Here is a 26,455-nt window from a genome sequence, read left to right as displayed (position 1 = left end):
GTGTGACTGCTGGCCTCCAGCTCATGCCAAACCAACACAGGTGTCGACCAGGTGTGACTGCTGGCCTCCAGGTGGTGCCAGACTAACACAGGTGTGACCGCTGGCCTCCAGCTGGTGCCAGACCGACACAGGTGTCGACCAGGTGTGCCCACCGCCCTCTTCACCTACAGGTACCGTAACCACCACCTGGAGGGACAACCTTGAAATATACAGCGTGGTCTCCCTCCCATCCCCAGCGATCTGCTCTCAATAATGAGGTGGCCATGAGCAGGGAGCATCCCAGGGGGAGATGAGAGAGAGAGAGAGAGAGAGAGAGAGAGAGAGAGAGAGAGAGAGAGAGAGAGAGAGGGAGTATGAGAGAGAAAAAAATGAGAGAGAGAGAGAGGGAGAGTATGAGAGAGAGAGAGAGAGGGAGTATGAGAGAGAAAAAAATGAGAGAGAGAGAGAGGGAGAGTATGAGAGAGAGAGAGTATGAGAGAGAGAGAGAGAGAGAGAGAGAGAGAGAGAGAGAGAGAGAGAGAGAGAGAGAGAGAGCGAGCACTGGACGATTCCTATCTGCTTTTCAAGGTAGTGTATCCGGTGATGTTTGAGACGTCTATCCCTCCATGGCAGAACCACATCCCGTCTTCTAACCCTGTAGAAAACGGGATGGTGGTTATTTCTCCATGATGCGGTTGTTCCATTGTGTGGTGCTGAGGTCAGCTGTTCTGTGATGCAGCTGTACTATTGGGTGGTGCTGAGGTCAGCTGTTCTGTGATGCAGCTGTACTATTGGGTGGTGCTGAGGTCAGCTGTTCTGTGATGCAGCTGTACTATTGGGTGGTGCTGAGGTCAGCTGTTCTGTGATGCAGCTGTTCTATTGGGTGGTGCTGAGGTCAGCTGTTCTGTGATGCAGCTGTTCTATTGTGTGGTGCTGAGGTCAGCTGTTCTGTGATGCAGCTGTTCTATTGTGTGGTGCTGAGGTCAGCTATTCTGTGATGCAGCTGTTCTATTGTGTGGTGCTGAGGTCAGCTGTTCTGTGATGCAGCTGTTCTATTGTGTGGTGCTGAGGTCAGCTGTTCTGTGATGCACCTGTACGATTGAGTGGCGCTGAGGTCAGCTGTTCTGTGATGCAGCTGTTCTATTGGGTGGTGCTGAGGTCAGCTATTCTGTGATGCAGCTGTTCTATTGTGTGGTGCTGAGGTCAGCTGTTCTGTGATGCAGCTGTTCTATTGTGTGGTGCTGAGGTCAGCTGTTCTGTGATGCACCTGTACGATTGAGTGGCGCTGAGGTCAGCTGTTCTGTGATGCAGCTGTTCTATTGGGTGGTGCTGAGGTTAGCTGTTCTGTGATGCAGCTGTTCTGTTGGGTGTTGCTGAGGTCAGCTATTATATGATGCAGCTGTTGTGAGGAAGCTGTTGTATGATACAGCTGCTACAGGAGGGCAGTGGTTTGATGATACAACCGCTGCATGAAGCTGGCTGTTGTATCATACAGCTTCAGTATGAGGGTAGCTGTTGCATGATACAGCTGTTAGTGATGTAGGTATTACGTCATGCAGCAGCTCTGTGCAGCTGAAGCTGCTATGAGGTGGGCGTCTGTGCGTGTCATGAGGACAACACTATGAGGGAAGGCAGTCAGGAACACCTGTTGCCTCATGAGGGCAGCTGTAATATCATGATGCAGTAGATGTATGAGAGCGCCTGCTGTATGACAGCTGCCCATACAGCCGCTTCCTGCTGTATGACAGCTGCCCATACAGCCACTTCCTGCTGTATGAAAACAGCTGCCCATACAGCCGCTATCTGCTGTATGAAAACAGCTGCCCATACAGCCGCTTCCTGCTGTATGACAGCTGCCCACACAGCTGCTTCTTGCTGTACAACAGCTGCCCATACATCCACTATCTGCTGTACGACAGCTGCCCATACAGCCGCTATCTCCTGTATGAAAACAGCTGCCCATACAGCCACTTCCTGCTGTATGAAAACAGCTGCCCATACAGCCGCTATCTGCTGTATGAAAACAGCTGCCCATACAGCCGCTATCTGCTGTATGAAAACAGCTGCCCATACAGCCGCTTCCTGCTGTATGAAAACAGCTGCCCATACAGCCGCTTCTTGCTGTATGACAGCTGCCCACACAGCTGCTTCTTGCTGTACAACAGCTGCCCATACATCCACTATCTGCTGTACGACAGCTGCCCATACAGCCGCTATCTCCTGTATGAAAACAGCTGCCCATACAGCCGCTTCTTGCTGTATGAAAACAGCTGCCCATACAGCCGCTTCTTGCTGTATGAAAACAGCTGCCCATACAGCCGCTTCTTGCTGTATGAAAACAGCTGCCCACACAGCTGCTTCTTGCTGTACAACAGCTGCCCATACATCCACTATCTGCTGTACGACAGCTGCCCATACAGCCGCTATCTCCTGTATGAAAACAGCTGCCCATACAGCCACTTCTTGCTGTATGACAGCTGCCCACACAGCTGCTTCTTGCTGTACAACAGCTGCCCATACATCCACTATCTGCTGTACGACAGCTGCCCATACAGCCGCTATCTCCTGTATGAAAACAGCTGCCCATACAGCCGCTTCCTGCTGTATGAAAACAGCTGTTTTACGACACCCTCACAGTCAACGGCCGTGCAGCTGACGCTGCCATGGGTCTGGGCGTCTGTGAGTGTCATGAGGAAGACGTTGAGGGACGGCAATAAGGGAGGGGCCCCATAAAGGGTGTGCGATGGCCCCGATAGTCGTAACGCACGACGTAACGTTACGGCTATAACGCCTCTACGGTCGTAACTTTGTGAGTGTGAAAGAGTGTGAGATTATGAGTATTATGAGCCCCGTGGTTGTGAGACCCTCATGAGTATGACCTCTATAAACGTCTAAAGTTATGGGGCACTTAAGATTCATGTGCATTTTGTTCCTTCTATAGTTTCCCCTTAACCGTTTTTCGTTTTCTTTAGGATCTATGAAGAAGAAAACGGCTCGACAATAGAAATCGAGATGTAACTTCTCTACAATGTTTTTGAGGGTATTAGAGGGTAAAGATTATCTTTTTTTCTTCAAGCTTTGTTAATTATGATGATAATTTACTGACGGGAATAATGGTTTATGCATAATCACGTTTGTAGTTCTTTGATGAATCGTTTATGTGTGTGTGTGTGTGTGTGTGTGTGTGTGTCACACACTGCCACGTTAGTGCTGTCATCATACTAATATGGTCGTTCTTTCGTCACACTCGTGGTGGGGGGGTCGCACATTTGTCGTCACACTTGTGAAGCAACCAACACAGCTGTCATGTCACACTGGGGATCGTATCACACCTGTCATGTCACACTGGGGGTGTGGTATCACACCTGTCATGTCACACTGGGGGTGGTATCATATCTGTCATGTCACACTGGGGATCGTATCACACCTGTCATGTCACAATAGGGGTCGTATCACACCTGTCATGTCACACTGGGGGTCGTTGTATCACACCTGTCATGTCACACTGGGGGTCGTTGTATCACACCTGTCATGTCACACTGGGGGTCGTTGTATCACACCTGTCATGTCACACTGGGGGTCGTTGTATCACACCTGTCATGTCACACTGGGGGTCGTCGTATCACACCTGTCATGTCACACTGGGGGTCGTCGTATCACACCTGTCATGTCACACTGGCACTTTCCTAGATATATTAGAAACCCCTGACACACTCCTAGGTATATTAGAAACCCCTGACACTTTCCTACGTATATTAGAAACCCCCTGACACTCTCCTAGGTATATTAGAAACCCTGACACTTTCCTACGTATATTAAACCCCTGGCACTTTCTTAGGTTTATTAGAAACCCCTGACACTCTCCTAGGTATATTAGAAACCCCTGACACTCTCCTAGGTATATTAGAAACCCCTGACACTCTCCTAGGTATATTAGAAACCCCTGGCACTTTCCTAAATAGGTTAGAACTCCTAAACACTTTCCTGTGTTAGAAATAACTGGCCCTTTGTAGTTTAGAAACCCTAGTTAGGTTAGAAATCGCTGGCTCTTGGTACTTTAGAACCCCCTGGCAACTTTCCAAGGTAGTTCATGAACTTCTGGCACTAACCTATACATGTTAGAACCCCTGGCACTTATCCTAGTAGTTTAAAACCCTGTCACTTTCCTAGGTAGCTCATAGACATCTGGCACTCACTGTGGGTTAGAAACTTGTGGCACTTCCCGAGGGAGGTTAGAAATTTGTCGAGCCTTCTGACACTTACCAAGGGAGTTTAGAAACCTTTAGCACTTTACCTAAGGAGGTTAGAATTTTTTGGCACTTATCTAGGAGATTAGAAACTTCTGGCACTTGCCAAGGGAGGTTAGAAACATTCGGCATGTACCTGGATGAGTTAGATTCTTTTTGACACTTAGATTAGGTCAAGTAAGAGTCCTCCTGTCTCTTACTTGGGTTTGTAAGTAACCCCAGACACTTACCACGGTCATACCAAATCCACTCGCATTTTTTTTATCTATCGTAAGTAACCCCAGACACTTACCATGGCCATACCAAATCCACTCGCATTTTTTTTTTTCCTATTTGTATCATGTTACGTTCTCTGACACTTGCAGGTCTCGTAGTATATACCAAGATCTGTCAAAATCTGGTACTTTGCATGGTAAATGTAGAGTCCCCCTAATACTTATCTGGCTCCGGCAGTCTTCCAGCACCCGTGGCATAAAGTACAAGTGCATGGTGCCTAATACTTTTTGAGAAACGGACATTGATCACTTCTCTGAGAGTCAAGCAAAGGCACAGGACACTTTAATAGTACTCTCTTACTTAAGTAGATCACAGAGAAAGCTTCCAGACCCTTACAAGAAACTTTGAGGGGCAACCGTAGCACATTCGAAGAAAGGGAGTGGATAAGAATTTGAAATTTACCCTTAAGAGTCAAATGGAATCTTATGTCCTGTAGGGAAGTCAGGCACTTTACCTACCTCGTGAGCAGTTCTTGTAGGGTACGAGAGGTTTAAGAGACGAACTCGTGCACGACCAAACTCGCTACATGGCACTGAAGAAGTCCATTGAATATTTCGCCACTTTCGGTGGGTGGGGAGGAAGGAGGAGGAGGAGGTTGGAATACTAAATAAAGTTCAATATACAATTCACACACACACACTGTTCGTATCCACTGACGTTGGGTTGAGCTATTTTGGGCGAGTCCAAGTGTGGGGAGAGGGGAGAGAGAAAAAAATAGGGAAAGGGGATGTTCCTGTTATCACTTAGTGCCCTTGGTATGATTGCGGTCTCCAGGCCCGAAGAATGGGTGCCGGAAGGCTTTTCAAAGGCGGAGCGTCCGCTCACCACCACTGACCGTCGGCAACTGAGGCCAGGCTGTGTCGAGCGCACTGACACACCACTGCTTCTGCTGCCTCCACCACCACTGCTGGAATCTCTTTGATCACATGATCCCGGTAGCCTGACCTTCGTATCGTTTTCAATTATAGCAAAATGTTCCCTTTTGATATCAGCCAGAGAGGACTGGTAAGGGAATCGCCCCCTTACCTAGTGTTGACGTGGTCTCGTCTTCATGTCTGTGGTCGAGTGCGTGCAAAGCGCTTGTTGGTGTTTATAATGATGGTGACTCTCCCCTCCTCCTCCAGCCCCCCTTCGGTATATATCACTGGACAACAAGTGCCACGTTCGACTCCTCCTCCTCCTCAAGACTTCCCCTCCCCCACAACCCCACCCCAGTCCCTTCTTCCAATAGGTTGAGAGTAATTACGTAACGACTTCTCTACGACCCGCAAAGATTCATTACATAACCCTGGGGTAATTCGTGTTCCGGGCTTCCCTAAGCACTACGGTGGTGGACGATGGTTAGGTCATCGTACGCTAAGGTCGTACCACCGTGTTTGAGGGTCCTCCGTGGGTAAGTCAAGGGTTTAGTGTCGTATTCCACGTGAAGGCTTGGGGGAAATCGAGGTCATAGCTAGGTAGTCACTGTGAACTACGTCAGCCTTTCTCGAACTCTTCATTAAGGTCATGTTGATGACCCGACGAACTTCCTTATATCGTAGAAAGTGAATGTTGGCTACAGCAAGAACCTCCTTATATCGTAGAGAGTGAATGTTGGCTACAAGCTTCGCTACGGTAGGTGTGTACACGATCTTGCCTCATACTCCGTTAGTAGAGTTATTAACTTATGCTATTGCGTGAGAAAGAGCTTTCTCCTGAGCACTTCAGTGTATGTTGACAGACCTGCGCCACATAGAGGGAAGAGTGACCACACGAGTGACCACTCAAAGGGTTGAAGGGTCGTCCCGTCAGATGTCTGAAATGCGACGAAATTTCAAAATATCCGTTGTTCACCGACGGTGAAGGAGCGAATACCTCTCCATAATGTCGGGTTCAGCTATGATTTGCAAAGAGTCTTCATGCTGGTTGGTGACCACGGGACAAAGTTCGTACGCCGCTTAAACACGACTGTCCAGATAATGGTCGTATTATCGTTATCATTATTTTCTGCTTTCTAATTATATTCATCACTAGTGTCACTGCAGGACATGGTCTTGTAAGACAGTATTGATCCTACGGTTAGTATTTGGACCTCTTTAGACTATCTATTTCACATTAGATTGAAACTGTCGGTGTGTTCCTGTCAGGTTCGTTTCGAGGTCGTATGGACACTGAAACTTCCTATACCCCCTGTGAACTGCGTGTTTAGTCCGAGTCCACATCTCGAAGCACTTCAGTGCAGAATGGTTCGTAGGTTCACAGGTGTTGGTTTGCGGCACAGTTGGATAAGGGTGCGAACCCTCACTAGACTATGATTCCAGGATTCAAAAGATATTGGTCGAAAAGCTTCAGGGAGCAAGAATCGGTAGTTCAGTGGATTTAAAAGGGATGATGTGAGGGTTCACATTACGATGGTCCAAAAGCTTAACAGAATGGTCCGCGATTTCAAGTGAAAGGTAACAGATACTTTAGGTACTTTTATTACTATTCTTATCATTAATTGCGTGATTGATCTATTTTCATATACACTACCGAAGGTGTTTCATCTTTATCTGGTCCGGTATTCATACACTTCAGCTTGTCTGTCTTTCCGCATGCAAAATGTAATTCTATTCCTCATTACGGGCTAATATTCAGCGCCATGTTTATTAGCTGTTGCAGTGTTCGTGAACTGAGAGAGATAAGGCTCAAGTCATCAGCGTAACTCGCGTTTATCTATTCTGCTTTGGACGTGAAATCAACCGACGGCCGGAAAGGGAGAGGGAAGTGCCCACTCATATTTCCAGAACGGGACGAGTTATGCTAAAACCCACACGTCTTTTGTCTTGTCATCGAACCCCCATCCAATGTTAACGTCATTAGTCAGCCTCTGTTGCATCATCTTGAGCCGAGACACGGCCTGGGACCAGTTGCATGTTGCAAAAAGAAAAAAGTGAACGAAAAGCTGGGGGTGGGAAACGAAAAGTTTTGTGGACACTGATCAACTTCTAGTGTGGTTGTTTTTTTTTTCGGTTCAGCGAAGGACTGACTCACTGTGAGTCGCTGCAGGTCCACCGTACATTGAGCACGACGGTACGCAACCCCTCAGGCCTGAAGGTACAATACCTTTGGAGCGACTGTAAGGCTTTCGAACTCCATGTCTATCATAACCTAGGGTCGTTACGACAGGTTCAAGAATCTCTGTCGGGATCGAAGGATTGAAACGTCAGATTCAAGTGTTTATCCGTCGAGGGTCGTAACGTTAGATTCAAGGGTCGTAACGTCGTGCTCAAGGGTTGTACCGTCGTACCTCACAGGTCCTCCTGGGTGAGAGAATCGCCTCACGGAAACACGAACAGGCAAAGTCAGGGGAAATGCAGTGACTCGGTTTCTCAGCAGTTTGTCGTTCTGTTTTTCTACAACGTATGAATTGCAATTTGAGTGATAGAACCTGGGGTCTAAATCTGCGCTAGAGACGGGTCGTGGAACACACACACACACACACACACTCTGCGTTTCCTTGCGTTTCCATGAACCAGGTGAAAAGGATAGCATCGCTTGGGCCACCTGACCAGCAAGATAGAAACACAAGTGCATCTTCGTCATTCAGGTGGTTACTGTAGCAGCAGCAGCTGGAACTACAAGTACCATCTTCGCCATGATAAATGATTTTCACCAATAAACGAGTATATTATTGTGTGTCAGAAGCTCCTCGGGACATTCATTACAAAGGATGAAATATATATTGTGGGTATTTTGGTGGGAGGCTGACGTGTTCAGCTGCCTTACGATTTACAGCCGCCATTTATAATATATTACGCTCTATTTTGGCTCTATGTAGTTTAAAGTCCATACGTATCCAAGTGACATAAATCTTCAGAATCTCGATAATACAGGATCTCACAGCTAGACAGTAGTGAGGCTTAAAATGGACCCCAGTGAGGATAAGTCATGGACATGACCCAGCCCGTAGACCCATCCCTCTCCCTGCGACAGGTCGTATCTCTTGCGAGATGACCAGTATCACCTCCTTCAGGATAACCCCCCACACAGGTAACTAGGTCGAGGAACCGTGACCTCCACTATCCCCCCTCGACCCACCCATCTTCCTACGGCAGGTCATGAGAGCCCCCTCGCGTGCTGTCGGATGACGCAATACATCCAAGAGGATTTGCCCAGCTCGCTATTCATCGATCCCAGCCAGCGACTGCGGCGTTCGACAGCATGATGTCAACTCTGTTGAGGGGTAACCCAGCATTTGTTCTCGCCTGACGCGATTATGGAGGCAGGACTGTGAGTCATGCTGAATTAACAAACGCACCCTTAACCAAGGGGCGACTGCAGGCTCGGGCAGGACGCAGTACAGAAAACCTTATTTGCTTTGTCTCTCTCCGGTTGGCATGATGGCCCATGCAACGCGTGTGTAATCTAAGATACCGCATGGTGATTACAGAGAGAGAGCAAGGGGGGTTAGGGCCCCGGCCTGCGACAGAGGCTTGTGGCTGCGGCAGTGGTCGTGGCTTCCCTCCTGCACGGCAGAGAAGCCCCAGGCATTCATCTTGACTCCACAGATGTTCCAACCTTGGTCTGTCGACGATATGATGTTTGCCAGCCTAATGGATGAGAGTTGGGACGCGACTTGCTGCTGCTTGCATGTCTAATGTCTGGATATATTGGTGTACTGTTTGGTCTACAGTGGTGATGTACCTGCTTTACACTGCTGTACTGTGTGGCTGCAGTGGTGTTTCGTCTAGCTACAGTGTTGTACTGTCTGGCTGCAGTGGTGATCTGTCTGGCTTTACACTGCTGTACTGTTTGGTCACAGTGGTGGTCATCTAGCAACAGTGGTGTGCTGTCTGGCTGCAGTGGTGATCCGTATTGCTTTATAATGCTGTACTGTGTGGCTGCAGTGGTGTGCTGTCTCGCTACAGTGTTGTACTGTCTGGCTGCAGTGGTGATCTGTCTGGCTTTACATTGCTGTACTGTTTGACCACAGTGGTGCTCATCTAGCAACAGTGGTGATCTGTATTGCTTTATAATGCTGTACTGTGTGGCTGCTGTGGTGTTCCGTCTAGCTACAGTGTTGTCTGGCTGCAGTGGTGATCTGTCTGGCTTTACGCTGCTGTATTGTTTGGCCACAGTGGTGCTCATCTAGCAAAAGTGGTGTGCTGTCTAGCTGCAGTGGTGATCCGTATTGCTTTATAATGCTGTACTGTGTGGCTACAGTAGTGTGCTGTCTCGCTACAGTGGTGTACTGTCTAGCTGCAGTGACATATTGTCCTGGATAGAGTGTGCTATACTGCCTAGCTGTAGTTCCGAGAGAGAGAGAGAGAGAGAGAGAGAGAGAGAGAGAGAGAGAGAGAGAGAGAGAGAGAGAGAGAGAGAGAGAGAGAGAGAGAGAGAGCCTCAAATCTGTTTACTCCTCACATCAGAGTGAAGGGATTCTCGACTGTTTATTCCTGCTATCAGAGTCCACGTCTGTTGGCTTAAGCTGTGCGACAGAGCCGTCCAAAGAGAATTCATAACGCGGTGCGAGTTCAGAACATGGGAGACAGCAGGGAGGGCCGTACAAGCCAGTCTAAGTGACTGCAAATGGCAGCTGGAATAGCTGCCTAAATTTACCAGGGAAGCCGTTGCGAATTCTCCTTGTAGGAGCAGAGAGACGTCTGGTATGCTGGGGTGAAGTCACCTGATGTGGATAGTCCCTGAGGTTTCAGCACCTTGGTGGCTACTTACCATAATGACTCGTATCGAAGGTAAGTGTGCAGGCTTTACCCTCACTGTATGCAACACCCAAGCCCAGATGGCATCTTTACCCACGACGAATAGGTATTTGTTGAAAGATAAGTCACTTTGTACTTCCCATATTGCAAGGATCCTGATTCCTCTTTCTTCTTCGCGTCATAAACCATATGATAATGGAATATGAGACATAAGGATCGTAAATTGATATAGATTTTTGCAGTATCCTTTATAACGTTGCTTACAGCTGACAGTCTAAGGGCAAGGCAGGACCACCACCTCCTGCTTAGCTGTGTAGGACTTTAACCTGATTGGCTGAAGTAGACTTTCATCTGATTGGCTATGAAGGGGTAATTTATGATTGTCTGTGCAGGAAAAAATGTTTGGGCTGTGCAGAACATTTTCATTGGTTGTGTAGGACCACCACGTACTTGGCAGTGCAGGAAAACATCCTGATTGGCTGTGCAGGACTTTGTCATAATGACACCATTAGGTATGACCAGGTCCATTAGATCCGACTCCAATCTTGAGCCATAGATTGGCTTTGATAAAATTTTGGATGCCATCACCCATATTTGCAGTGTTTCAAGTAAATCTTCAATTTTGTCTCTTTCCCTCTGGATGCCGCTATGCCGCTGTAATGGCCTTTGGAGTCGCCAAAAGAGATTTAGATTAAACCTTCAATTAGCTTCTTTATTTCTGGATGCCGCTATTTCCCTGTAATGACCTTTGGCGCCGAGGAAAGGGATTTAAAGTAAAACTTCAATTTGTCTCCTTTCCTCTGGGTTTCGCTATGCCTCTGTAATGGCCTTTGGCGCACCCAAAAGGGCTTTAAATTAAAGCTTCAATTTGCTTCTTTATTTCTGGAATCCGCAAGTCCAATGTAATGGTCTTTAGCGCCGACAAATTGGCTTTAAAGTAAACCTTCAATTTGTTTCATTCCCTCTGGATGCCGCTATGCCTCTGTAATGGCCCTTGGCGCATCCAAAGGGGCTTGAAATTAAACCTTCAACTTGCCTCTTTATTTCTAAATGCCGCCACGCCACTCTATTGCCCTTTGGCGCTGCCAAAGGGCCTTTAAAGTAAACCTTTGATTTGTCTCTTTCCCTCTGGATGCCGGTATGCCCCTGTAATGGCCTTTGGCATCGCCAAAATAGGCTTTGAATTAAACCTTCAATTTGCCTCATTTATTCTGGATGCCGCCACGCCTCTCTAACTGCGTTTGGCTCCGCCAGAGGAGCTTTAAATGAAAACTTCAATTGGCTTCATTATTTCTGGATGCCGCCACGCCACTTTAATGGCCTTTGGCTTCGCCCAAGGGGCTTTAAAGTAAACCTTACATTTTTCTTTTTCACTCTGGATGCCGCTATGCCTCTGTGATGGCCTTTGGCGCCGCCAAAGGGGATTTAAATATATCCTTCAATATCCCTCTAATTTTGGATGCCTCCATTTCTCTTTATTTGACTTTGGCACTCCAAAAGGGGCTTTACAGTAAACCTTTAATTTCTCTCTCTATTTTTGGATGCCGCCACGCCACTCTACTGGCCTTTGGCACCCCGAAAAAGGCTTTCAAGTAAACCTTCAGTTTGTTTCTTTACCTTTAGACGCCGCTATGCCCCTGTAATGGCCTTTGGTGCCGCCAGAGGGGATATAAATCAAACCTTCAAATTCCCTCTTTAATTTTGGATGTCGACATGCCACTCTATTGGTCTTTGTCATCCCCCAAAGGGGATTTAATGTAAACCCTCTATTTGTCCTCTTCCCTTTGGATGCCGCCATGCCCCTGCAATCTTCTTTGGATCCGCCAAAGCGACTCCAGATTAAACCTTCAATTTTCCTATTCATTTTTAGATGCCGCCACACCACTCTCTTGGCATTTGGCACCCCCAGAGGGGCTTTAAAGTAAACCTTGAATCTGTTTTTCCCCTTTGGATGCCGCTCTATCCGTGTAATGGCCTTTGGCGCCGCTAATGGGGATTTGAATTAAACCTTCAGTTTCTTTATTTTTGAATGCCACCATGCCTCTCTATTGGCCTATGGCACTCCCAAAGGGGCTTTAAAGTAAACTTTCAATTTGTCTCTTTCCATTTAGATGCCGCTATGCCCCTGTAATGCCCTTTGGCGCCGCCAAAGGGGATTTGAATAAAACCTTCAGTTTCCCTCTTTATTTTTGGATGCCTCCACTTCACTCTGTTGGCATTTGGCATCCTCAAAGGGGCTTTAAAATAAACTTTCAATTTGTCTCTTTCCTTTTGGATGCTGCTATGCCCCTGTAATGGCCTTTGGTGCCCCAAAGGGGATTTAAATAAAACTTTCAATTTCCCTCTTTGTTTTTGGATGCCTCCACTTCACTCCATCGGCCTTTGGCACCCAGAAATTCTAATCAAACTAGTTAACGGAAAGGGATTAACCTATGAAAAATCCACTCGTTCCTCTTGAGCTTAAAGGTATTGTGTTTATAGGTGGAGATAGTCACTGAAGGGAAAGGACTGGAAGAGGCAGCAACAGGAGTCGTCGGGGCAGTGGACTAACATGTTCCTCACCCCCTCCAGCACCTCCAGGGTATCTTCTACATCCTCATCCTCGCCTGGGCCGCCAGAGTCGCCGTGTTTTTCCTGGAGCTGCTCAGGCACCGCTGCTCTCGTCGCTAAGAGCCAGGCACTGCTGGAGCTGCTCAGGCACCGCTGCTCTCGTCGCTAAGAGCCAGGCACTGCTGGAGCTGCTCGGGCACCACTGCTCTCGCCGCCAAGAGCCAGGCACTGCTGGAGCATCTCAGGCACCGCTGCTCTCGCCGCTAAGAGCCAGGCACTGCTGGAGCTGCTCAGGCACCGCTGCTCTCGCCGCTAAGAGCCAGACACTGCTGGAGCTGCTCAGGCACCGCTGCTCTCGCCGCTAAGAGCCAGACACTGCTGGAGCTGCTCAGGCACCGCTGCTCTCGCCGCTAAGAGCCCGACACTGCTGGAGCTGCTCAGGCACCGCTGCTCTCGCCGCTAAGAGCCCGACACTGCTGGAGCTGCTCAGGCACCGCTGCTCTCGCCGCTAAGAGCCAGACACTGCTGGAGCTGCTCAGGCACCGCTGCTCTCGCCGCTAAGAGCCAGACACTGCTGGAGCTGCTCAGGCACCGCTGCTCTCGCCGCTAAGAGCCAGGCACTGCTGGAGCTGCTCACGCACCGCTGCTCTCACCGCTAAGAGCCAGGCACTGCTGGAGCTGCTCAGGCACCGCTGCTCTCGCCGCTAAGAGCCAGGCACTGCTGGAGCTGCTCAGGCACCGCTGCTCTCGCCGCTAAGAGCCAGGCACTGCTGGAGCTGCTCAGGCACCGCTGCTCTCGCCGCTAAGAGCCAGACACTGCTGGAGCTGCTACGGCATAGTTGTGTTGATGCTAAGAGCCAGACACTGTTAGTGTTGCTCAGGCATCACTGTTCTTACCGTAAGAAGGCAGGCACTACTGTGCTGATAGGATCCTCACACAAAGCTGTATAGCTCATGTTTCTCTCATTGCCAGGTGTCCATCAGTGGTGGAGTTGATCAGGTACCAGTGCTCTTGCCTCTGCCACCAGTGAGAGGGAGGGCTCAGGTGGTAGTGTATTGGCTCTTCTCAGTACCCCAGCTAACTCATGGGTTACCCCGTTAAGACCTTGGCACTTCTCTGATATTTAAGACACTATTACCCTCAGATACCAAGCACTGCTCACTGCTTACACACCACAGCTTTTATGCTTGGCGTGTCAAACATTGTGAGGGCTCAGGTGGTAGTGTATTGGCCCCTCTCAGTACCCCAGCTAACTCAAGGGTTATCCCGTTAAGACATTGGCACTTCTCTGATATTTAAGACACTATTACCCTCAGATACCAAGCACTGCTCACTGCATACACACCGCTACTTTTATGCTTGGCGTGTCATCGTTCCTACACAGACCACCGGGAAATATAGGACTCTGGTGGTAGGTCACATATCATGGACTTGGTAATAATCAATTATCAGCACAAGACGCTCATATGTCAGTCCACACGTATGTTACAACGTCCTGGTCCTTTTTTCAAGTCAGGTTTTCCATACTGTTACATTCCAGCACGAGTTACAACTTTCAGCAGTCAGAACACTAAACAACTGCAGAGCATAATCTTGAAAAATTATATGTGGATCAACTACTGCACATTTTGCAGTCTAATCTTATAGAACTAGGCTTACAGTAGTTATACTTGATTATTCTAGTGTTCTATATTTCAATGTTTAAGTCAACTATGTATGTGCTTGTGAGAAGGTTTTAATAGAATCAGTATGACCATGAAAATTTAACTAAGGTTGGTGTGTTGGACATCATAATGGCAGACACAGAAAGGCACTGGAGTACCACTGTAATGTTAAGATGCTGTAATGAATGATGGGTTGACAGACCAAGCCACAGAGATGAGGAACTTGGCTAGTACACTAACATGGGTTTGTTCACCTATACACTGGTTAAGGTGGGCTGGTCAGTACACTAAGAGTAGTGGGTCATCCTCTACACTGGTGAGGATGGGCTGGTCAGTACACAGACATGAATGAATTAACCATAACGCAGATACTGACTCCCCTTGACCACTCCGACTCTCACTCTAAGTGAAGACCACTTTGTTCAATTTACTTTAGTTTAATATAAAGCACACCATTCTCCTGTTAGGAGAAACGTTGTCGTAATACACTGTGGTGATTGTACTTTAGACAAATATCAGCATTTATTTCTAGGAAAATAAACAGGTAAATCAGTAAGTCAGGATGTACTCGTCTCTGTAAGAGAATTTGATTTTCTGTTGATTATCCAAGGGCCTAATATCCTGGGCGGCTCAGAGAATGATATGATCCGACTTTCCTCAAATTATCATTGCTTTATGATTTCATGTTTACGTTAAACATACCAGGTATTTGGAAATGTTCCAATCTTGTGTAGTTACAATTAGAAATGAATGCTGTGTACATTAGACGTAGTCTCATTATATCCTTCAAAGAACCCAAGGAAGGTGAGTGGGAGGTAAGCAAGAATATTCTGGCCTCAGGGTCCTATAGTCTTTAATACGCCACTGATGACAGGAAGCTGTTGCAAGCAAAGGATTGTACACTTATGACCTGTACGAAAGTGTATGATATTGCTTGCATAAGAGAGATTCGTTCTCACTGTTGCAGCTACGAACCGGAAGGTGAGTTGTTAGTGGAGGATAAGGTGTATTAAGGAAAATATAAGCTCAACTCAGCCACAATCGACAAGAAGCCAATTTCACATCGGTGTATTCTACACCATTGTTTATCAACTGACTGTAGAACTGAACCGGGAAAAGGTTTTGTATTAAGTTGTCAATACCAGTGTCGGTGTACTGACTAGCGTGAGCATTGTTGAGGGAAATGATACGTCAAATGGCTACAAGGTTGCAACAGGCATATCCAGAGGACCTGGAGGGCTGCTTCCCTGACGAATTCCTTCATTATGTTCAGTGCACAAAGGACAAGTCGCATGTGATGACAAGACCCTTTATATGCACTTCGTGAACTAGAAACTTCACAACTGGATATGCTTTTGCCCAACATACGAGATGCTTTGAATATTCATGTGACAATTACGGCGCTAAATGCTGGAGGGGATCGAGCTATTAGAATATCTAGAAACATACATCCCACATGAGCGTTACTGTATGTTAACCCAGCATGTTATCGACTCCGTGATCAGTTTATATAAGATTTGTGTACAGTGTTATAATTTCATGCTTTAAGTGTGAGGAATTAATGGTTTTGATATAGTGCCTGGCGCCCCAAGGTAGCTTAACTCTCACAGGGGTTCCACACGGAGGTATGAGGTGTCATGTGTTAAGTTGAATTCTGGAATTATTTTCTATCACTGGTTTTCATGCGTGTTATCTGCGTCTTTAGAGGATAGATCTTTGATCATACGGCTGGCATGTCCGTCCAATCGAGGAAGATCTGTTTGGGAAATATTACTCTCCCAGACTAGTTTGGTGCCAGTCTAGCACGAAAGTGATGTTTAGTACTGACCTCAGCGATCAGATAGCGTCACAGTAATCACCTGCCCTGCGTCTGACATCTCCTCTGATGACATTTTGTTTTGATATTTTCGGCAAAGAAGAGATGATAAGTTCCACCGAAATTTGAAAGATTCCAAAAGATGGTGTTAATGGTCACAATAATACCACAAAAGATAGTATACATATTAATACAATGATCAAAATCAAAGCACATGATTATCAGTATAAGATCGCTTTACTATAAAGCACATTTTACTTAATGTGTCACCTACGAGAAAGTTTTTTTTACCCTAACCGTACTCTACACTTCTCCTTTACAAGTCATGAGTTTATCCATAAGATAGCGTTAGTGGTGGCAATATTTGACGTCTTCATAAAACCTTTCGTAATCTAGGGTAGTTACCCTTCTCAAGTACATTCTCCGTCGTTCAAATATGTGACGTCAGATGTTTATGTCAGTTAACCCGGAGCATTGGTGGCGCAAGGATGTATCCAGTGTATCTCTGTGTTTGTACAATGGTTTTAAACCCGTTTTTTGGACATTGTTACGGTGTGAGAACTGTTGACATACCAGTGGATATAAGAACAATGGCTAATGATCCTAAAGCGTCTTCATCTGGTGTACAGGTATTCAGAGAGTGTAAACATTCAGTTGTCGACGCCATGAAGATCACACACACAAGCGTTCGTTACAAGAGGCAGCCAAATGGAGGTCAAAGTATTATACTGCTATACATTTGGATAGAGAAATCATACTGAGAAGTCATACTGAGGACGCTGCATGACCTGGACGAGATAAGCAAGTTTTCGTTGAAATCATAAGACATGTTTGACGCTGGCGGTGAATCACTGAACGAAACCCAGGACGCAAGTGGGTGGAGCTGTTGCCATATAGATTCATCGTCAAATCTTTATTATGCTTTACTTCTGGTGAAATTTATAGACGATACGAGTGAATAGTTATGTTATCTATACATTACGTAGAAGCTGTACATTTTTACATATGAGCATAAAGAATATACTTTGATTACGTGATTACGTATCGAGATATTTACTTTTTCATATACGTCTATTTAAAAGAAACTCTTAATGAACTTTGTATGACCATTTTGATGAAGAAATAGATAATTTTATCTGATATAGAGAGTATATTATCAGAAAAGACGTCAACATATTTGGTTGGTAGGGTGAAGTACATGGAGACACCGAGACCGTGAGCGGGTGGGAGGGTGGGAGCCGTAGGCCTCAGACCTGTTAACACGCTTCTGGATTTCAGCACAAGTTTTCATCTCGATTTTTTTTACACGTATTTATATATGTTGGTGACGTCACCTGATGTTCTGACGTCACTGTTCCATGATTAGGTCGGCCTGATGACGTCGACTTCAAAATGGTTTTGACGTCAGCATAGAAATGTTAGGAAGATTTGATCATATATTTCTTACAGTTCACTCTTTGTTAATGTTTCCTCCTGTGCTGCGTTACATAGGCAGAGTCTATCATTATCTTTTAGACCAGTGGATTTCACTCACGTGTACGTTTTTCATATGTTTCGTGGTATAAGGTTTATATTAAGTCTCTTTATAGTATCCTATAACGTGTTATAAGATGGGATCTTATATAATGATAATTCTTTTTTTTTCAACAATACTGCCATTATTTATGACCCCTTGATATGCCTTACTATATAGTAACCTGTTGCCTCTTATTGAACCTACAGTATGTCCTGAACGGTACCTGTAGGTTGTGTTTCGCTGTAACTACTGGTCATCTTCTGCTGTACCTAATCTTCGTATTCTGCTGTACCTACAGGTCGTATTCTGCTGTACCTACAGGTCGTCTTCTATTGTACCTACAGGTCGTCTTCTATTGTACCTACAGGTCGTCTTCTACTGTACCTACAGGTCGTCTTCTAGTGTACCTACAGGTCGTCTTCTAGTCTAGTGTACCTACAGGTCGTCTTCTACTGTACCCACAGGTCGTCTTCTACTGTACTTACAGGTCATCTTCTACTTTACCTCTGTCTTCTACTGTACCTACAGGTCGTCTGCTACTGTACCTACAGGTCATCTTCTACTGTACCTCCAGGTTGTCTTCTACTTTACCCACAGGTCATCTTCTACTCTACCCACAGGTTGTCTTCTACTGTACCTACAGGTCGTCGTCTATGCCTAGAGGTCATCTACTGTACCTACAGGTCGTCTTGTCCTGTGCCTTCAGGTTATCTTTTACTGTACCTCCAGGTTGTCTTCTACTGTACCCACAGGTCGTCTTCTACTGTGCCTCCAGGTCGTCTTCTACTGTACCTACAGGTCTTCTTCTGCTGTACCTACAGGTCGTCTGCTGCTGTACCTCCAGGTCGTCTGCTGCCGTACCTACAGGTTGTCTTCTGCTGTACCTCCAGGTTGTGCTCTGCTGTACCTCCAGGATGTCTTCTGTTCCACCTCCAGGTTGTCCTCTGATGTACTTTCAGGTTGTCTTCTGCTGTACCTTCAAGCCGTTTCCTTCACCTCCAGGTTTCTCTTCTGCAGCACCTCCAGGCTGTGCTCTGATGTACTTTCAGGTTGTCTTCTGCTGTACCTTCAAGCTGTTTGCTTCACCTCCAGGTTTTGCTTCTACTGTACCTCCAGATTGTCTTTTACTGTGCCTCGAGGCTGTCTTCTGCTGTACCTCCAGATTGTCTTCTGCTGTACATCTAGGTTATCCTCCGCTCCACCTTCAGGTTGTCTTCAGCAACACTTACAGGTTTTCTTCTCCTGTACCTCCACGTTGTCTACTGATGCACCTCCAGGTTGTCCTCTGCTTCACCTTCAGGTTGTCTTCTCCTCCATCTTCAGATTGTCTTCGGATGTAACTCTAGGTTATCCTCTGTTCCACCTTCAGGGTATCTTCTGCTGCACTTACAAGTTGCATAATGCTGTACCTCTAGGTTGTCTTCTGCTGTACCTTCAAGCTGTTTGCTTCACCTCCAGGTTTATATCTGCTGCACCTCCAGGATGTCTTCTGCTGTACTTCTAGGTTGTCGGATGCTGTACCTCTAGGTTGTCTTCTGCTGTGCCTTCAAACTGTTTCCTTCACCTCCAGATTTTTATCTGCTGCATCTCCAGGCTGTCTTCTGCTGTATCTACAGGTTTTCTTCTGCTGTACTTCCAGGATGTCTGCTGCTGTACCTCCAGGTTGTCCTCTGCTGTACCGCTAGGTTGTCTTCTGCTGCATATCCAGGTTGTCTTCTACTGTACCTCCAAGTTGTCTTCTGCTATACTTCCAGGTTGTCCTCTGTTGTACCTCCAGGTTCTCTTCTGCTGCACCTTCAGGTCTTTTACTGAACCTCCAGTCTGTCTCCTGCACTTCCAGGTTGTCTTCTATTGAACCTCCAAATTGTCCTCTGCTGTATATTCAAGTTGTTTTCTGCTGTACCTCCAGTTAGTTTGATGCACTTCAAGGTTGTCTTCTGCTGTATTTCTAAGATATCCTCTGCTCCAACTTCAGGTTGCCTTCTGCTGTACTTCCAAGTTGTCCTCTGCTCCACTTCAGGTCATCTGCTGCCCTTACAGGTTGTATACTGCTGTACCTTCATGTTGTCTGCTGATATACCTCCAGGTTGTCTGATACATACCTCCAGGTTGTCTGATACTGTACCTCATGGTTGTGCTCTACTGTACCTCCATGCTGTCTTCTGTTGTACCTCCAGGTTATCTTCTGCTGTACCTCGGGGTTGTCTTCTGCTGTAACTTCAAGCTGTTTGATTCACCTTCAGGTTGTCTTCTGCTGTATATTCAAGCTGTTTACTTCACCTCCAGGTTTTTTTCTGCAACACCTCCACGTTGTCTGCTGCTGCACCTACAGGTTTTCTTCTGCTGTACTTCCAGGTTGTCTGCTGCTATACCTCCAGGTTCTCATCTGCTGTACCTCTAGGTTGTCTTCTGCTGCATTTCCAGGTTGTCTTCTTCTGTATTTCTATATTGTCCTCTGCTGTACCTCCAGGTTCTCTTCTGCTGCACCTTCAGGTTTTTTGCTAAACCTCCAGTCTGTCTCCTGCACTTCCAGATTGTCTTCTGTTGAACCTCCAAGTTGTCCTCTGTTGTACAATCAAGTTGTTTTCTGCTGTACCTCCAGTTTGTCTGCTGCACCTCCAGGTTGTCTTCTGCTTTACCTTCAGGTTATTTTCTGCTGTATCTTCAGGTTGTCTTCTGCTGCATCTTCAGGTTGTCTTCTGCTGCATCTTCAGGTTGTCTTCTGCTGCATCTTCAGGTTGTCTTCTGCTGCATCTTCAGGTTGTCTTCTGCTGCATCTTCAGGTTGTCTTCTGCTGCATCTTCAGGTTGTCTTCTGCTGCATCTTCAGGTTGTCTTCTGCTGCATCTTCAGGTTGTCTTCTGCTGCATCTTCAGGTTGTCTTCTGCTGCATCTTCAGGTTGTCTTCTGCTGCATCTTCAGGTTGTCTTCTGCTGCATCTTCAGGTTGTCTTCTGCTGCATCTTCAGGTTGTCTTCTGCTGTACCTCCAGGTTTTCTACTCCTGTACCTCCAGGTTGTCGTCTGATGCACCTCCAGGTTGTCTTCGGCTTTAACTCGAGGTTATCCTCTGCTCCACATTCAAGTTATCTTCTGCTGCGCTTACAGGTTGTATACTGCTGTGCCACTAGGTTGTCTTGTGCTGTACCTTCAAGCTGTTTGCTTCACCTCCAGGTTGTCTTCTGCTGTAATTCCAGGTTGTCTGCTGCTGTACCTCTAGGCCGTCCTTTGCTCCACCTGCAGGTTGTCTTCTGCTACACTTACATGTTTATACTGATGTACCTCCAGCTTTTCTTCTCCTGTACCTCCAGGTTGTCTTCTGATGCACCTCCAGGCTGTCTTCTGCTGTAAATCCAGGTTTTCCTCTGCTCCACACTCAGATTATCTTCTGCTGCACTTACAGGTTGTATGATCCTGTACCTCCAGGTTATCTTCTCTTGTACACCTAGGTTGTGCTCTGCTGTACCTCCATGTCTTCCGCTGTGCCTTGGGGTTATCTTCTGCTGCACCTCCAGGTTGTGCTCTGTTGTTTCTCCAGGTTCTCTTTTACTGTACCTCATGGCTGCCTTCTGCTGTACCTTTAAGCTGTTTGATTCACCTTCAGGTTGTCTTCTGCTGTACCTCTAGGTTGTCTTTTGCTGTACCTTCAAACTATTTGCTTCACCTCCAAGTTTTTTCCTGCTGCACCTCCAGTTTGTCTGCTGCTGCACCTATACGTTGTCTGCTGCTGTACCTCCAGGTTGTCATCTGCTGTACTTCTAGGTTGTCTTCTGCTGCATCTCAAGGTTGTCTTCTGATATACCTCCAAGTTGCCTTCTGCTGTACTTTCAGACTGTCCTATGCTGTACCTCCAGGTTCTCTTCTGCTGCACCTTCAGGTCTTTTGCTGAAAACTCCAGTCTGCCTCCTGCACTTCCAGGTTGTCTTCTGCTGTACCTCCAGGTTGTCTTCTGCTGTATCTTCAGGTTGTCCTCTGCTGCACCTCCATGTTGTCGTCTGCTGTATATCCAGGGTCTTTTCTGTTGAACCTCCAAGTTGTCCTCTGCTCTACATTCAAGTCATTTTCTGCTGTACCTCCAGTTAGTCTGCTCCACCTACAGCTTGTCTTCTGCTGTACCTTCAGGTTGAGCTCTTTTCTACCTCTAAATTGACATCTATTCCACCTCCAGGTTGTCTTGTGCTCCATCTTCTGGTTGTCTTCTGCTGCACTTCCTGGTTGTCCTCTGCTCCACCCTCAGGTTGTCTTCTGCTACACTTACAGGTTTTATGCTTCTGTACCTCCAGCTTTTCTTCTCCTGTACCTCCATGTTGTCTTCTGATGCACCTCCAGGCTGTCTTCTGCTGTAACTCCAGGTTTTCCTCTTCTCCACACTCAGGTTATCTTCTGCTAACACTTACAGGTTGTATGATGCTGTACCTCCAGGTTATCTTCTGCTGTACATCTAGGTTGTGCTCTGCTGTACCTCCATGTTGTCTTCCGCTGTACCTCGGGGTTATCTTCTGCTGTACCTCCAGGTTGTGCTCTGCTGTTTCTCCAGGTTGTCTTTAACTGTAACTCATGGCTGTCTTCTGCTGTACCTTTAAGCAGTTTGATTCACCTTCAGGTTCTATCTGCTGTACTTCTAGCTTGTCTTCTGCTGCATCTCAAGGTTGTCTTCTGATATCCTCCAAGTTCCTTCTGCTGTACTTCAGACTGTCCAATGCTTGTACCTCCAGGTTCTCTTCTGCTGCACCTTCAGGTCTTTTGCTGAAAACTCCAGTTGCCTCCTGCACTTCCAGGTTGGCTTCTTTTGAACCTCCAGTTGTCCTCTGCTGTACATTAATGCTTTTTCGCTGTACTCCAGTGTCTTCTGCTGTACTTCCAATTTGTCTGCTGCTGTATCTCCTGGTTATCTTCTGCTCCATCTTCAGGTTGTCTGCTGCTGTACACTCCTGGTTGTCTTCTGCTGATCTTCAGGTTGTCTTCTGCTGAATCTTCAGGTTGTCTTCTGCTGAATCTTCAGGTTGTCTTCTGCTGAATCTTCAGGTTGTCTTCTACTGAATCTTCAGGTTGTCTTGTGCTCCAACTTCAGGTTGTCTTCTGCTGCCCCTCCAGGTTGTCTTCTACTGAATCTTCAGGTTGCCTTCTACTGAATCTTCAGGTTGCCTTGTGCTCCACCTTCAGGTTGTCTTCTGCTGAATCCTCGGGTTGTCTCTGCTACACCTCCATGTTGTGTTTTCCTGAATCTTCAGGTTGTCTTCTGCTACATCTCCAGTTTGTCTTTTGCTGAGTCTTCGCGTTGTCATCTGCTCCACCACCAGGTTGTCTTCTGCTCCATCTTCAGGTTGTCTTCTGCTGCATCTTCAGATTGTCTTCTGCTACACTTCCTGGTCTTATTGTGCTGTAGCTCCAGGTCTTCCTCTCCTGTACCTGCAGGTTGTGCTCTGCTGTTTCTCCAGGTCGTCTTCTGCTGTACCTCGAGGTTGTCGTCTGCTGTACCTTCAAGCTATTTCCTTCACCTCCAGGTTTTTTTTTTTGCTGCACCTCCAGGTTGTCTTCTGCTACACCTACTGGTTGTCTTCTGCTGTACTTCCAGGTTGTCTGCTGCTGTTCCTCCAGGTTGTCTTCTGCTGTACCTCGAGATTGTCCTCTGCCGTACCTTCAAGCTGTTTCATTCACCTTCAGGTTGTCTTCTGCTGTACCTTCAAGCTCTTTGCTTCACCTCCAAGTTTTTTATCTGCTGCACTTCCAGGTTGTCCTCTGCTCCCCCTTCACCTTGTCTTCTTCTACACTTACAGTTCTTATTCTGTCGTACCTCTCGGTTTTCTTCTCCTCTACCTCCAGGTTCTCTTCTGATGCGCCTTCATGGTGTCTTCTGACACACCTCCAGGTTGTCTTCTGCTGTAACTCGGGGTTATCTTCTGCTGTACCTCCAGGTTGTGCTCTGCTGTTTCTCCAGGTTGTCTTTTACTGTACCTCATGGCTGTCTTCTGCTGTACCTTTAAGCTGTTTGATTCACCTTCAGGTTGTCTTCTGCTGTACCTCTAGGTTGTCTTTTGCTGTACCTTCAAACTATTTGCTTCACCTCCAAGTTTTTTCCTGCTGCACCTCCAGTTTGTCTACTGATGCACCTACACGTTGTCTGCTGCTGTACCTCCAGGTTGTCATCTGCTGTACTTCTAGGTTGTCTTCTGCTGCATCTCAAGGTTGTCTTCTGATATACCTCCAAGTTGCTTTCTGCTGTACTTTCAGACTGTCCTATGCTGTACCTCCAGGTTCTCTTCTGCTGCACCTTCAGGTCTTTTGCTGAAAACTCCAGTCTGCCTCCTGCACTTCCAGGTTGGCTTCTTTTGAACCTCCAAGTTGTCCTCTGCTGTACCTTCAGTTTATTTTCTGCTATATCTCCAGGTTGTCTTCTGCTGCATCTTCAGGTTGTCTTCTGCTGTACCTCCAGCTTGTGCTCTGTTGTTCCTTCAAGTTGTCTTCCTCTGTACTTCCAGGTTGTCCTCTGCTATAACTGCAGGTTCTCTTCTGCTGTACCTTCAGGTTGTCTTTTGCTGTACCTCCAGGCTGTCTTCTGCTGTACATTCAGGCTGTTTGCTTCTATTTCAGGTTGTCTTCTGCTGTATCTTCGACCTTTTTGCTTCACCTCAAGGTTATCTTCTGCTATACCTTCAGGAGAAGACTGTCTTCTGCTGAACCTTCAAGTTGTTTGCTTCACCTTCAGGTTTTTTTCTGCTGTACCTCCAGGTCGACTTCTGCTACACCTACAGGTTCTCTTCCGCTGTACCTCTAGGTTGTCTTCTGCTGTACTACTAGGTTATCATCTGCTGTACTTCCAGGTTGTCCTCTCCTGTTCCTCCGGGTTCTCTTCTGATGCACCTTCAGGTCTTTTGCTGAACCTTAAGTCTGTCTCCTGCACTTCCAGGTTGTCTTATGTTGAACCTCCAAGTTGTCATTTGCTCTACATTCAAGTTGTTTTCTGCTGTACCTCTAGTTTGTCTGCTGTACTTCCAGGTTGTCCTCTGCTTAAACTTCAGGTTGCCTTGTGCTAAACTTACAGGTTTCATTCTGCTGTCAATACCAATGTCGGTGTACTGATTAGCATGAGCCTTTGAAGACGCCAAAGGGGATTTACATTAATCCTTCAATTTTCCTCTAAATTTTTGGACTTCTCCACGCAATTCTCTTGCCCTTTGGCATCCCCAAAGTGGTATTAAAGAAAGCTTTCGAAATGTTTCTTTCACTTTTGATGCCTATATGCCCCTGTAATTGCCTTTGGCGGCACCAAAGGAGATTTAAAGTAAATCTTTAATTTGTCTTTTTATTTTTGGATGCCACCATGCAAAGGTATTGGATTTTGGCACCCCTAAACGGTCTGTTAAGTAAACTTTTAATTTGTCTCTTTCCCTTCAGATGCCACTATTCCCCTGTAAAGGCCTTTGAAGACGCCAAAGGGGAGTTAGATTAATCCTTCAATTTTCCTCTAAATTTTTCGATGAGTCCATGCAATTCTCTTGCCCTTTGGCATCCCCAAAGTGGCATTAAAGTAAGCTTTCCAAATGTTTCTTTCCCCTTTGATGCCTCTATGCCCCTTTAATTGCCTTTGGCGGCGCCAAAGGGGATTTAAAATAGACCTTTAATTTGTCTTTTTATTTTTGGATGCCACCATGCACTTGTATTGGACTTTGGCACCCCCAAAGGGTACTTTAAGTAAACTTTTAATTAGGGTCTTTCCTTGTAGATACCACTATTCCCCTGTAAAGGAATTTGAAGAAGCCAAAGGGGATTTAGATTTATCCCTCAATTTTCTTCTAAATTTTTGGATGCCTCACCGTAATCCCTCTTGACCTTTGGCATTCCCAAAATGGCATTAAAGTAAGCTTTCTAAATGTTTCTTTTCCTTTTGATGCCTCTATGCCCCTGTAATTGCCTTTGGCGGCTCTAAAGGGGATTTAAACTAAACCTTTCATTTGTGTTTTTACTTTTAGATGCCAACGTGCAGCTGTATTGGACTATGGCACCCCTAAACGGTCTTTTATATAAAATTCTAATTTATTTCTTTCCCTTCAGATGCCACTACTCCCCTGTAAAGGCCTTTGAAGACGCCATAGGGGATTTAGATTAATCCTTCAATTTTTCTCAAAATTTTTGGATGCCTCACCGCAATTCTCTTGACCTTTGGCTTCCCCAAAGTGGCATTAAAGTAAGCTTTCCAAATGTTTCTTTCCCTTTTGATGCCTCTATGCCCCTGTAATTGCCTTTGGCGGCGCCAAAGGGGATTTAAAATAAACCTTTAAAATGTCTTTTTATTTTTGGATGCCACCATGCAACTGTATTGGACTTTGGCACCCCCAAAGGGTATTTTAAGTAAACTTTTAATTAGGGTCTTTCCCTTTAGATGCCACTATTCCCCTGTAAAGGCCTTTGAAGACGCCAAAGGGGATTTAGATTAATCCTTCAATTTTTCTCTAAATTTATGATTGCCTCACCGCAATTCTCTTGCCCTTTGGCATCACCAAAGTGGTACTAAAGTAAGCTTTCGAAATGTTTCTTTCACTTTTGATGCCTCTATGCCCCTGTAATTGCCTTTGGCGGCGCCAAAGGGGATTTAAAATAAACCTTTAAAATGTCTTTTTATTTTTGGATGCCACCATGCAAAGGTATTGGACTTTGGCACCCCCAAAGGGTATTTTAAGTAAACTTTTAATTAGGGTCTTTCCCTTTAGATGCCACTATTCCCCTGTAA

General features: G+C 46.2%; 1 protein-coding gene across 1 annotated transcript in view; it reads right to left on the bottom strand.

Moving 5' to 3' along the window:
* Positions 1-5,381, bottom strand: part of LOC139748119 (uncharacterized) — a 115,442-nt gene extending 110,061 nt beyond the window's left edge. The window contains exon 1 of the mRNA XM_071660784.1: positions 4,961-5,381. The gene's annotated coding sequence lies outside the window, so the exon portion shown is untranslated. The remainder of the gene's footprint in view (positions 1-4,960) is intronic.
* Positions 5,382-26,455: the final 21,074 nt, after the last annotated feature.

The sequence above is a fragment of the Panulirus ornatus genome, chromosome 72 (assembly GCF_036320965.1).
Source record: "Panulirus ornatus isolate Po-2019 chromosome 72, ASM3632096v1, whole genome shotgun sequence".
NCBI classification, from domain to species: Eukaryota; Metazoa; Arthropoda; class Malacostraca; order Decapoda; family Palinuridae; genus Panulirus; species Panulirus ornatus.
Note: the sequence above shows the minus strand (reverse complement) of the source record. Positions and strands in the feature narration are given on the sequence as shown.